Source organism: Microcebus murinus, chromosome 10 (genome assembly GCF_040939455.1).
Source record: "Microcebus murinus isolate Inina chromosome 10, M.murinus_Inina_mat1.0, whole genome shotgun sequence".
Classification (NCBI taxonomy): domain Eukaryota; kingdom Metazoa; phylum Chordata; class Mammalia; order Primates; family Cheirogaleidae; genus Microcebus; species Microcebus murinus.
In genome coordinates, this window is record NC_134113.1 from 952,470 (window position 1) to 965,963 (window position 13,494).

Genomic DNA, 13,494 nt, shown 5'->3' on the forward strand with positions numbered 1-13,494 from the left:
TTGTTATTATTCGCAGTTCATTGCCCTCGTAGTTTGTTCCTAGTTTTTCTTCCACTCTTTTTATGCCTTTTGTAGTTTTGATTGAGCATCTTGTATGATTCCATTTTCTCTGTTTTCTTAGCATATCAGTTATACTTCTTTTGAAATTTTTTACCTTTGTTGCCCAAGAGTTTCCAATATACATTTACAACTAATCCAAGTTCACTTCCAAATAACACTATACCACTTCACAGGAATTACAAGTGTAGTAACAACAAAATAATTCTAAGTTCTCCCTTTGTGTCTCACTTATATATAAGCACACATAAGTGTGTACACACACACACACACACACACAAATTATATACATAATCACACATAATCAAACACATTATTGCTATTATCACTTTAAACAGTTATCTGTTAGATCAGTTAAGTATAAGAAAAAGAAAAGTTTTTTTTTTTTTTTTTTTTTTTTTTTTTGAGACAGAGTCTCACTTTGTTGTCCAGGCTAGAGTGAGTGCCGTGGCGTCAGCCTAGCTCACAGCAACCTCAAACTCCTGGGCTCAAGCGATCCTCCTGCCTCAGCCTCTCGAGTAGCTGGGACTACAGGCATGCGCCACCATGCCCGGCTAATTTTTTTAATATATATATCAGTTGGCCAATTAATTTCTTTCTATTTATAGTAGAGACGGGGTCTCGCTCTTGCTCAGGCTGGTTTTGAACTCCTGACCTTGAGCAATCCGCCCGCCTCGGCCTCCCAAGAGAAGAAAAGTTTTTATTTTACTTTTCACTTATTCTTTTTCTGATGCTCTTCCTTTCTCTGTGTAGATCTGAGTTTCTGTCTTACATAATTTTCTTTCTCTCTGAAGAACTTTTAACATTTCTTACAAGGCAGATCTACAGAGTACAAATTCCCTCAATTTTTGTTTGTCTGAGAAAGTCTTTATTTCTCTTTCACTATTGAAAGATACTTTTGAAGGTCACAGAATTCTAGTCTGGTGTTCTGTTTCTGTCTCAACCCTTTGAAGTAGTCACTCTGCTCTCTTCTTTCTCACATGGTCTCTGAGGAGAAGTCAGATGTGATTCTTGTCTTTGCTCCTCCATGGGGAAGGTCATCGTTCCCCTCTGACATAGTTCAGAATTTTTTTTTAAATATTTGATTTTCTGCAGTTTGAATGTGATATGCCTAGGTGTAGTGTTTTTTCTTTTTGTTTTGTTTTGTTTTTGTTTGCTTTTTGCATTTATTCTCCTTGGTGTCCTCTGAGCTTCCTCAATCTGTGGTTTGGTGTCTGACATTAATGTTTGAGATATTCTTAGTCATTGCTTCACATACTTCTCCTGTTCCTTATTCTCTTTCCTCTTTTAGTATTTCCATTAGGTGTATTTGCACTTTTTGTAGTTGTCCCACAGTTCTTGGATTCTGTTCTGGGTTTCTTTTTTTTCCAGTCTCTTTCTCTTTGTTTTTCAGTTTTGGGGGTTTCTGTTGACATATCCTCAAGCTCAGAGATTCTTTCCTCAGCCACGTCAGGTCTACTGACAAGTCTGTCAAAGGCTCGTTTCATTTCCGTTACGATGTTAAGTAGACAGAGAATCAGGATACAGAAGACTTGACCTAATTAACATTCCTATGATACGCCACCAACAGCAGAATTCGCATTCTTTCCAAGTGTATGTACATGGAGTATTTACCGTGACAGACCACATTCTGGGCCACAAAACAAGTCCTAATAAATTTCAACAGGTCCAAATCAAACATATTCTCTGAACATAATAGAATTAATTAAAAAAAAAAACCCAAAACAAACAGAACACAATAACTGAAAGATATCAGGAAAATGCCCAAATATTTGGAAAATAAATAACTCAATTCTAAATAGTTCTTGAATCAAAGAAGAAGTAAGTTTCTTTAAAGATGCAAACTACCAGATCTTACTCAAGAAGAAACAGATCACCCAACGAGCCCAAGTCTATTACAGGAACTGAATTTATGGTTAAAATGTTCATACAGAGAAAACTCCAGGTCCCCACGACTTGGCTGATGACTTGTACCAAAGACGTAAGGAAGCAACGACACCTGCCCCCCACGGCATCTCCACAGATCGAAGAGGGGAGAAAAATCATTCTCAAATATCCATTTCCTTAGGCCAACATTTACTCGGATGCCAAAAGCAGACGAAAACATTACCAGAAAAGAAAATTGCAGACCAGTACCCCACGTGAAAATAGGTGCGAAAATTCTCAGCAGGTCGAATTCAACAAGATGTTAAAAAAAAAAAAAAAAGTATAATAAACGCATTATGGCCAAATGAGGTTTATCCCGGGATCACAATGTTGGTTTAATTTAACATCTGAAAATCAATCCACTTAATATACCATATCAATAGAATACAGGACAAGAACCCAATGATCGTCCGAATAGATGCAGAAAAAGCACCTGACAGAGTTGGACATCATTCTTCGTAGAAGCTTCTAGAAAACTGGGAATAGAAGAGAACTAGTTTACCTGACAAAGGGTGTCCGTGTCCTTCGTCTCTGGCAGGAAGAGCGGAGGACCTGTCCTCTCCACACTAGCACTCTGGAGAATCCCACCCACTGCGCCCGCACAGGAAGCGTCAGACTGAAAAGGGAGAAGTGGGACCACCTTCACTCTCGTCTACGCGGGAAACCCCGCAGCGTCTAGGAAAAACACCCACTCAAAATAACATGCGAGTTTGGTGAGGTGGTAGGATACAAAACCAGCAACTGTATTTACACGTGTCGGCAATTAAATCAAAACGAAAAAAGCGGCATCGTTCAAAATAGCAACAAAAATACGAAATACTTCGGGGTAAATGTGAGCCACCTTTACTCACTCTTTCTTTCTTTCTTTCTTTCTTTCTTTCTTTCTTTCTTTCTTTCTTTCTTTCTCTCTCTCTCTCTCTCTCTCTCTCTCTCTCTCTCTCTCTCTCTCTCTCTCTCTCTCTCTCTCTCTCTCTTTCTTTCTTTCCTTTCTTCCCCTTTCTTTCCCTCCCTCCCTCCCTTCCTTCCTTCCTTCCTTCCTTTCTTTCTTTCCAGGCAGAGTCTCACTCTGTTGCCCGGGCTAGAGTGAGTGCCGTGGCATCAGCCTAGCTCACAGCAACCTCAACCTCCTGGGCTCAAGGGATCCTCCTGCCTCAGCCTCCCGAGTAGCTGGGACCACAGGCATACGCCACCATGCCCTGGTACTTTTTTCCTATATATTTTTAGTTGTCCAACTAATTTCTTTCTTTTTTTTAGTAGAGACGGGGTCTCGCTCTTGCTCAGGCTGGTTTCGAACTTGAGTGATCTGCCCAACTCGGCCTCCCAGAGGGCTAGGATTACAGGCATGAGCCACTGCGCCCGGCCCACCTTTAAACTTTAAAAATGTCAAACTGGAATCGTCAACGTAACTTTAAAAAAAGAACAGTATTGGAGGTCTCACGCTATCTGATTTCAAGACTTACAAAGTTACAGCGATGAAAATGGTGTGGCATTAATATAGACAAATAGATCAACGGAATTGAATTAAGAGGCCCCACCCAAAGATCCACACTTTTATAATAAATTGGTTTTTTGTTTTTTTGTTTTGTTTTTTTTTTTTTTTACAAAGGTACGAAAACAATTCGGTAGCAAAAGATGGGCTTTTCAAGAAATGGTGTTGGAACGAGCGAATATCCATATATGAAAAAAATAAGCCTCAATTCATATCTTTTACTGTTTATAAAAATGAACTCAAGGCCGGGCGCCAGTGGCTCACGCCTGTAATCCTAGCACTCTGGGAGGCCAAGGCAGGAGGATTGCTCGAGGTCAGGAGTTCGAAACCAGCCTGAGCAAGAGTGAGACCCCCGTCTCTACTCTAAATAGAAAGAAATTAATTGGCCAACTAATATATATAGAAAAATTTAGCCAGGCACGGTGGCGCATGCCTGTAGTCCCAGCTACTCGGGAGGCTGAGGCAGGAGGATCACTTGAGCCCAGGAGTTTGAGGTTGCTGTGAGCGAGGCTGACACCACGGCACTCACTCTAGCCTGGGCAACAGAGTGAGACTCTGTCTCAAAAAAAAAGAAGAACTCAAAATGGATCATAGACCTAAAATGTAAAGCCTAAAATCATAAAGCTTCTAGGAGAAAACTTAGGAGAAAATCTTGGTGACCTTAGGTTAGGCAAAGATTTCTCAGATAAGGCACCAAAAGCAGTATATTAAAAAAAGGTAAATTGAACTTTATAAAAATTGAGAATTTTGCTCTGCAAAGACACTATTAAGATAAATAAAAAAGAAGCCACAAACTTGGAGAAAATATGTGCAAATCACATGTCTGATAAAGCATTTATCAGAATATATAAAGAGCTCTGCAAACTCAATACTAAGAAAATAACCCAGTCACACGGTTTTGGGTGGTTTCGGCTGGTTTCCTGGTCCCTGCTCCTGGCTCCTCCAGGTCTGCATCTGAGGGTCCTGGTCTCCAAGGACATGGGTACCTCTTGCTTCTCCTCCAGCTCACACCTGTCACCGGGGTCGCCCAGGTGCAGCTCTGCAGGTGAGCCTGGAGGTGCAGTTCAGTGACCTGGGGGGGAGATCTGAGGAGTCCCCGTGGGGCGCCTGGCCCCTTCCTCATGCGGGGCAGGGGGTGGGGGGGACACAGACACCTTTACTCAGAGCTCCTGGCTGGCTGGACACCGACACTGTGGTGGCTTAGCCACACCCCTTCCCCTGCAGAGGAGCCGCCTAGCCTCCCCCTACGACCCCTCCCCTTGAGCTGTACTACCCCTCCCCTCGACAGTATGAGCCCCCCACCCCTCCCCTGTCCCTAGGAGCCCCTCTTTCCCATCCCTCCCCTCCCCTTCTCCCCTCCTCCCTCCCCTGTCCCTAGGAGCCCCCTCCTCCCTTCCCTAGCCCTCCCCACCTCTCCTCTTCCCTCCTCCCCAGGAGCCCTCACCTCATCCCTAGGAGCTCCCCCACCTCTCCCCTGCTCCCCACCCCTCTCCTCTTCCCACCACCCCTCCTTCTACCACCCCTCCCTCCCCCCACCCTTCTTCACCCCTCCCTTCGTCCCTAGGAGCCCTCAACTCCTCCCTAGGAGTCCCCCCTGCACCTTTCCCTTCGACCCTAGGAGCCCCCCACTCCTCCCCTCATACCTAGGAACCGCCCCCCCCCCCGCACCCCTCCCGTTGCCCCTAGGAGCCCCCTCCCCCCGCACCCCTCCCGTTGTCCCTAGGAGCCCCCTCCCCCCGCACTCCTCCCGTTGCCCCTAGGAGCCCCCTCCCCCCGCACCCCTCCCGTTGTCCCTAGGAGCCCCCTCCCCCCGCACTCCTCCCGTTGCCCCTAGGAGCCCCCTCCCCCCGCACCCCTCCCGTTGCCCCTAGGAGCCCCCTCCCCCCGCACCCCTCCCGTTGTCCCTAGGAGCCCCCCCCCCCCGCACCCCTCCCGTTGCCCCTAGGAGCCCCCTCCCCCCGCACCCCTCCCGTTGTCCCTAGGAGCCCCCTCCCCCCGCACTCCTCCCGTTGCCCCTAGGAGCCCCCTCCCCCCGCACCCCTCCCGTTGTCCCTAGGAGCCCCCTCCCCCCGCACTCCTCCCGTTGCCCCTAGGAGCCCCCTCCCCCCGCACCCCTCCCGTTGCCCCTAGGAGCCCCCTCCCCCCGCACCCCTCCCGTTGCCCCTAGGAGCCCCCTCCCCCCGCACCCCTCCCGTTGCCCCTAGGAGCCCCCTCCCCCCGCACCCCTCCCGTTGTCCCTAGGAGCCTCCTCCCCCTGGACCCCTCCCCTTCTCCCCAGGAGCCTCCGCCCCCGCCCCGCGGCGCCGTCCCCGCGCGGCCACCAGAGGGCGGTGCCGCCCGGCCCAGCCGGCTGGGACGGGGTTTGGGGGAAAGCCTGGACTCGCGGTCGGAGTGGACGCGGCGACACCCGGACCCTGCAAACGTGTGGACCCCGCAAACGTGTGGACCCTGCAAACGTGTGAACTCCGCAAACGTGTGGACCGCAAACGTGTGGACCCCGCGGAGTCGGGCCCGGGTGGGGACACCTGCGCGGAGACCCTCCCACCTCGGTGCGGGCCGGGGGGAGCCCTGGGGGGGGCGCTCGGGAGACCCAAGTTGGGGCGAGTCCGGGGTGGGTGCTCAGGGGGGCTCGGACAGGACGGAGACGCTGGCGGGGTTGGCGGACGGGGACCCTGCGGATGGCCCTCTGTCCCGCTGTCCCTCTATCCCTCTGTCCGCTGTCCTGTCCCCTCTGTCCGGCTGTCCCTCTGTCTCTCTGTCCCTCTGTCCAGCTGTCCCTCTGTCCTCTCTGTCCCCTCTGTCCGCTGTCCCTCTGTCCCTCTGTCTGCTGTCCCTCTGTCAGCTGTGTCTCTGTCCCCTCTATCCTCTCTGTCCACTGTCCCTCTGTCCCTCTGTGCCTCTGTTGGCTGTCCCTCTGTCCCCTCTGTCCAGCTGTCCCCTCTCTCCTCTCTGTCCTCTCTGTCCACTGTTCCTCTGTCCCTCTGTCCCCTCTGGCTGTTCCTCTGTCCGCTGTCCCTCTGTCCTGCTGTCCCTTTGTCCCTCTGTCCCTCTGTCCACTGTCCGGCCATCCCTCTATCCCTCTGTCTGCTGTCCCTCTGTCTATTGTCCCTCTGTCCCTTTGTCCCTCTGTCCCTCTGTCTACTGTCTGGCCGTCCCTCTATCCCTCTGTCTGCTGTCCCTCTGTCTATTGTCCCTCTGTCCCTCTGTCCTCTCTGTCCCCTCTGTCCACTGTTCCTCTGTCCGGCTGTCCCTCTGTCCCTCTTTCCTCTTTGTCCCCTCTGTCTGCTGTCTCTCTGTTGGCTGTCCCTCTGTCCGTTGTCCCTCTGTCCCTCTGTCCATTGTCCCTCTGTCCTCTCTGTCCATTGTCCGTCTGTCAGCTATCTGTCTGCTGTCCCTCTGTCCTCTCTGTCCCCTCTGTCCACTGTCCCTCTGCTCTGTCCTCTTTGTCCTCTCTGTCTGCTGTCTCTCTGTCTGCTGTCCCTCTGTCCGTTGTCTCTCTGTCCCTCTGTCCTCTCTGTCCCCTCTGTTTGCTGTCCCTCTGGCTGTCCCTCTGTCCCTCTGTCCTCTTTGTCCCCTCTGTCTGCTGTCCCTCTGTCCTCTCTGTCCCTCTGTCCACTCAGTCTGCTGTCCCTCTGTCTGGCCGTCCCTTTGTCCCTCTGTCCTGCTGTCCCTTTGTCCCTCTGTCCCTCTGTCCACTGTCCGGCCATCCCTCTATCCTTCTGTCTACTGTCCCTCTGTCCCTCTGTCCATTGTCCCTCTGTCCCTCTGTCCGCTCAGTCCGCTGTCCCTCTGTCCGCTGTCCCTCTGTCCGGCTGTCCCTTTGTCCCTCTGTCCTGCTGTCCTTTTGTCCCTCTGTCCACTGTCCAGCCATCCCTCTATCCCTCTGTCTGCTGTCCCTCTGTCCGTTGTCCCTCTGTCCCTTGTCCCTCTGTCTACTGGCCCTCTGTCAGCTGTCTGTCTGCTGTCCCTCTGTCCTCTCTGTCCCCCCTGTCCAGCTGTCCCTCTGTCCCTCTGTCCTCTTTGTCCCCTCTGTCTGCTGTCTCTCTGTCTGCTGTCCCTCTGTCCTCTCTGTCCCTCTGTCCCCTCAGTCCGCTGTCCCTCTGTCTGCTGTCCCTCTGTCTGGCCGTCCCTTTGTCCCTCTGTCCTGCTGTCCCTTTGTCCCTCTGTCCCTCTGTCCACTGTCCGGCCGTCCCTCTATCCCTCTGCTGTCCCTCTGTCCATTGTCCCTCTGTCCATTGTCCCTCTGTCCCTCTGTCTGCTGTCCCTCTGTCACTCTGTCCGCTGTTTCTCTGTCCCTCTGTCCCTTCTGTCCATTGTCCCTCTGTCCAGCCATCCCTGTGTCTGCTGTCCGCAGAGGACCTGCTGGGTCCTCGGCCGGTGGGAGGAGTGGGGCCGCCTGCCGCTCCAGCAAGGGTGGAGTCAGACCCGCAGGTCCCACCCCTGCAGCGGGAAGGGGCTGTGTGTGTCACAATGGGTCAGGGTGGGGCCCAGGACAGCGGGGCGGTGAAAAGGTGCCCTCTGCGCTCCCCACACGCCTCTCTGGGTTTTGAAATGAGAAGTGACTCATTTTACTATTGTGACTAAACTGCTAAATGGAGAGAGGAACGTTCACTGCCTGAGAGCAGGGCGGCCGGCGGGCGTGAAATAGCACAGTGACAGGGTCAGATGTGTCACGTGTCTTCCCCCCACGCAGCCACACTTCCTTTACTAGAAAGGAACTCATGTCAGCCATTTACATCATAGTATGAATTTCTCGCCAATAGCCATATAGTTCCTTAAAAATGTTAATGAAATATTTCAGTTGGGCCGGGCGCGGTGGCTCACGCCTGTCATCCTAGCACTCTGGGAGGCCGAGGCGGGCAGATCGCTCGAGGTCAGGAGTTCGAAACCAGCCTGAGCAAGAGCGAGACCCCGTCTCTACTATAAATAGAAAAAATTAATTGGCCAACTAATATATATAGAAAAAAATTAGCTGGGCATAGTGGCGCATGCCTGTAGTCCTAGCCATTCGGGAGGCTGAGGCAGGAGGATCACTTGAGCCCAGGAGTTTGAGGTTGCTGTGAGCTAGGCTGACGCCACGGCACTCACTCTAGCCTGGGCAACAAAGCGAGACTCTGTCTCAAAAAAAAAAAAAAAAAAAAAAAAAAACACACAAGTAAATGCGGATTGAGTTAAAGGGCAGATGACCCACAGTCTGGAGAAAGATAGTCGGATCTGACAGGAGGCAGCGGGAATGCAGGGCAGGGAGGACGGGAGAGGATATGGGGACCCAAAAGGGACCCCGTGGTGCCTGGGGATTGAGGAGGAGCTCAGGGTCCTGACATGGTCCACTTGGTGGCAGTGTAGTAGTGACGGACACACACTGGGGCACAGAGTTATGCTGGGGGGGAGCAACAAGCTCATGCTCAAAGATACAGATTCAGAGGACCAGACGGTGGTGTTTCCAGGAGGCAGCTGAGTGTGCAGGTACCATGTTTCCCCGAAAATAAGACCTACCCACAAAATAAGCCCTAGCAGGATTTCTAAGCATTTGCGCAGTAGAAGCCCCACCCCGAAAATAATTCCTAGCGACGGGTGTGGCTACGTAGCGTGTCTGCGTCTCAGAGCGGGAAAGAAGACGAGCAGCCCTTCCCATTTGCCCTGTGAGAGCTCTAGTGCTCGACGTGAGAGATCGGGGCCGACAGTTCTAAAGGAAATAGAGTCGCAAGACATTCAGTATGGAATTTGGGGTTTGGAGAGTTATGAGGATGTTCCAGAGGAAGACGACTTCACTATATTTGAATCAATGTAGATGGCTGCGCCATACTTAAAAAAAAACAAAACAACACATCCCCTGAAAATAAGCCCTAGGGTGTCTTCTTGAGGAAAAAATAAATATAAGGCCCGGTCTTATTTTCGGGGAAACACGGTAGGTGGTCTGGACAGAGACAGAAACGTAAACAAATGGTAATGACAGGGGTCCACTTCTGAGACAGCAGCTCAAGGATCCCCAGACCATTTCCCAGCAACGTTAGCACAGCTTGCAAAAACCATAAAAAGCCCCAGCCGTTAGCACACCTGGAGATTGTGCTAAGGGAACACAGCAAATGGAGAAGTGTTTGCTCGAGCAAGTCCACGGAAACCAGGTAAGAACGGGGAGGTCTGTGGTGTCTGAGCCACGACCCACTGCCTCTCCTTGTGCCAGCGTGGCTTGGTGGAAGCTTCACTGCAGACAGAGGCGGCCAAGAGCGTGGGGCTTGCTGTCTCCTCGGGTCCCAGTCGAATGTTACCGTGTCTCAGCAGGATCACGACACCAGCGTTTCCCATCCTCTCCAACCCCCCCCTGGAAGAGGCTGACTTCCTGGTCGGTGTGGCCAAGAGAAGAGGCAAGAGGCTCCCTTCCTCCGCCCAGCTCTGCAAGGTGGAGGCTCTACCCAGAAGGGGTGGGCTGAGAATACTGGGAACCTGGTCACCCACGCGCCCCCTCACCTGCGGGGCAGAGATTCTCCACCAGTGGAAGGAAGCCCAAAGACCACAGGCTCCTGCCCCGCCCGGTGCGCAGAGCAGTGGCTCAGAGAGCTCCAGAGCTCTCCCCGGAGAAACTGACTTTATCTGAAACAGAGTTAGAGGAAGTTCAAGCCCAAGAGCGCTCTTGAAAACAACAGTTCTTAATTAGCAACAAGCTGTTACTGTGGGCCAGCTAGTTTGCTAGGCAGAACCAAGGAAAGGGACAGCCAAGGGGGCCCTCCTGGGTCAGAACAGACCTTGAAGACTGGCCTCAAAAACTGTTCTTGCTTGAATTTAATTGGATCAGCTTGCTGAGAAACTTAGGCTCCAGGGCACAATGAAAAAGCATAGAGCAATCAACAGGTAATTAGTGGACCTTAACCACTTCGATACCGCGATCACCAGCCATGAAACCTTGCCCACAGCCGGCACTCACAGTCCGTAGGTTAGTTTGTGCTGTGCATTGACGACAAATCCGTTCTGCTCTCGTGTGATGAGGGAAGTTTGAAAGCACTGAAAGCTTGTTTTACTTTACAGGCAGCTTTACTTGTAATGTAAATCAGAATAGGTAACATACACATATATGTTTTCATTATGTTATTTTACATGTTCACAATTTTATTTTGATAAATAAAAAATTAGAAAAGTCATATCACGGCTGTTGGCTAAAGTCGATGCTTGGCTGTTCGCGTTCATCTGTGGCTGTCAACTATAGTTGACGCTCGTACTAAAGTGGTTAACAGGCTGGGTGGCTGGCAAATGAGGCAGATGGTTTAATAGACATCAGAGAAAGACAATTGTGCAGAGCCCTGCCCAAGCTGCTGTATCCCAGGGTGACCGCATGCGCCCAGGGCTGAGCCCACCGAGGAGGCCACCAAAGGCTCCCTGCTATGGGGAAATAGACTTTACCAAAGTAGCCAGGTCAGAGAACAAATAACAAGCAAATAGCAAGAAAAACAAGTCCTAGAGGGGTTGGGGGCATCAGTGTCCAGAGTTACTACAATGTGTTATCTAAAATGTCCAGTTTTCAACAAAAACTAGGGGCTGTGCAAAGAAACAGGGATGTATATGATCCACACAAAGGGAGAAGAGCTGGCAGTAGAGACGTCCCCTGAGAGGGACTGGATGTCAGACTTAACAGAGATGTCAGAGTAGCCCTGATAAACGTGTTCAAAGGACTGAAGAAAACCATGCAGAAGGCAGGCAAGGGAGCTATGAAGACAATGGGACCATCAATAGAGAGACTCAGCCAGGCGTGGTGGCTCATGCCTGTAATCCTAGCTCTCTGGGAGGCTGAGGCGGGCGGATTGCTCGAGGTCAGGAGTTCAAGACCAGCTTGAGCAAGAGCGAGACCCCGCCTCTACTATAAATAGAAAGAAATTAATTGGCCAACTAATATATATAGAAAAAAATGAGCCGGGCATGGTGGTGCATGCCTGTAGTCCCAGCTACTTGGGAGGCTGAGGCAGGAGGATTGCTTGAGCCCAGGAGTTTGAGGTTGCTGTGAGCTAGGCTGACGCCACGGCACTCACTCTAGCCTAGGCAACAAAGCGAAACTCTGTCTCAAAAAAAAAAAAAAAAAAAAAGAGAGACTCAGACAGACAAGATCAATAAGGAGATAGAAGTTATAAAAGAGAATCAGATAGAAATTATGAAATTGAAAAATACAATAATAGAAATGAAAAATGTATTAGAGGAGATCAACACTAGATTAGAATAGACAGAAAAGAGAATCAGTGAATTTGAAGATGGATCGATAGAACTTATGCAGCATGAAAGGCAGAAAATAGATTGAGGGAAAATAAAGAGAGTTTTAGAGAAATGTGGGACAACTTTAAACACATCAGCACACTTATCAGAGGTTTAGTTGAAAAGAAGAGAGGGAAAAACGATGGGAAAAAATATTTGAAGAACTAAAGACTACAAATTCTCCACATTTACTGAAAACATTATACACAAAGAAATGCTATGAATTCCAAGTAAAATAAATGCAAAGAAGTCCACACTTAGACTCGCCATAGGAAAAATGCTGAAAGCCAAAAACCAAAGAGAACATTTTGAAAGCAGCAAGAGAAAGAAAAAGCTAAAACCAGAACATCATCTAAAACCACCTCATCGTGTGCAAGGAGACGCCAGTAAGATTGACAGCCGACTTGTCACCGGAAGCCATGGAGGCCATAGGGCGGTGGGATGACACACTGGAGCACTGAAGGAGAAAAACACAAACCTGCAGAGCTAGATTCTCATAGCCAGAGAGTCATCTTTCAGAACGAGGGTGACGTAAGACATCCTCAGATAAACAGAAACCAAGACGACTCACTCACGGCGAGCAGACCTGCCTTAGAGAAAACGCCGCAGCAGGTCAGGTGGAGCAGGAGGAACAAGAGACTGGAACGTACAGAACCCAAGAGTTCTGACCGGCGTCCAAGAGCCCCACGCCCAGCGACAGAGGTGCAGGCTCTTGCCGAGCTTGCGCGGAGCTTCTCCGGACGGGTCACACCCGAGGCCGTGGAGTAAGCCTCCGACGCTTTCCGAGGATTCAAAGTAGGATCACTGATTACAATGCAGTGAAGTCAGGAATCAAAGCCAGAAGGAAACTTGGGAAAATCACAGATGTGTGCACGTGAAGCGGATCAGCTCATGGTCAAGAAGAGACCACCAGGAAGTGAGGAGCTGGGGGCAGCAAGGAGGGACAGGTGCACGCTTGAGGCAGAGCCCAGGGCTGTCGGGGGGTGGGGGGGTTCTGCCGTGGTCATGTGGGCAGGGCGGGTGTGGCTCGGTGAGGGGGAGGCAGCGGGTGGGTCGCTGACTGTGGGAAGGTGCCACTTGTCCAGGTGTGCCCTTAACTCTAAAGGCGCCCAGTGAGACCTCAACGCTGGGGCCAGGGGACCAGCCGGGAGGGGCAGGGTACACTTCCCCGGTGGCCGTCATGGGGGGCTGCTCGTCTCCAAGTGCCCAAGGGGAGGTCGAGGCTGCGTGTCCAGTGGTCTCTGTCCTGCTGCCTCTGCACCGGCGCCCCCAAGACGGCTGGACGGGGCCAGTGCCGGGGTCCCCTGGTGGAAGCAGCCGATCCACTGCCGGCCGGCTGGCCATGGGTGGAGCTGGGGCCCCGAGGGGGGCGGGACAGGGGCGTCTCTGCTGCCGGATGCAGGCATCACCCCCACACCTGCGGAACCCCCACTGGGAGCTTTGAAACCCCTGCAGAGTCTGGGTGGGGGGAGACATTTGTCAACACGCAGCTTCTTTTTACAAAACGAGACATTTTCTCCGAGTGGTATCTGCGGCTGAACGCGGACCGGGGTTTCCAGCTCCGCCATGTGTGCTTTTTCGTAACCAGACTTGCGTTTGGCCTCTTCCCGTGTCGTATGAAACGAAGTCAACATTGCGAACGCTTCTCCTTACATTTCTGCTTGGGAAGGGGCCGTAAATAGCTGCTTGGTGGGAGCTGCTTGCCGTGTAGACGCACAGCTGCCCGGCGTCCCCTCGGACGGCAGCCCCAGCGCCAGGCCTGGCCTCAGAGGTCAGTCACGTGACTC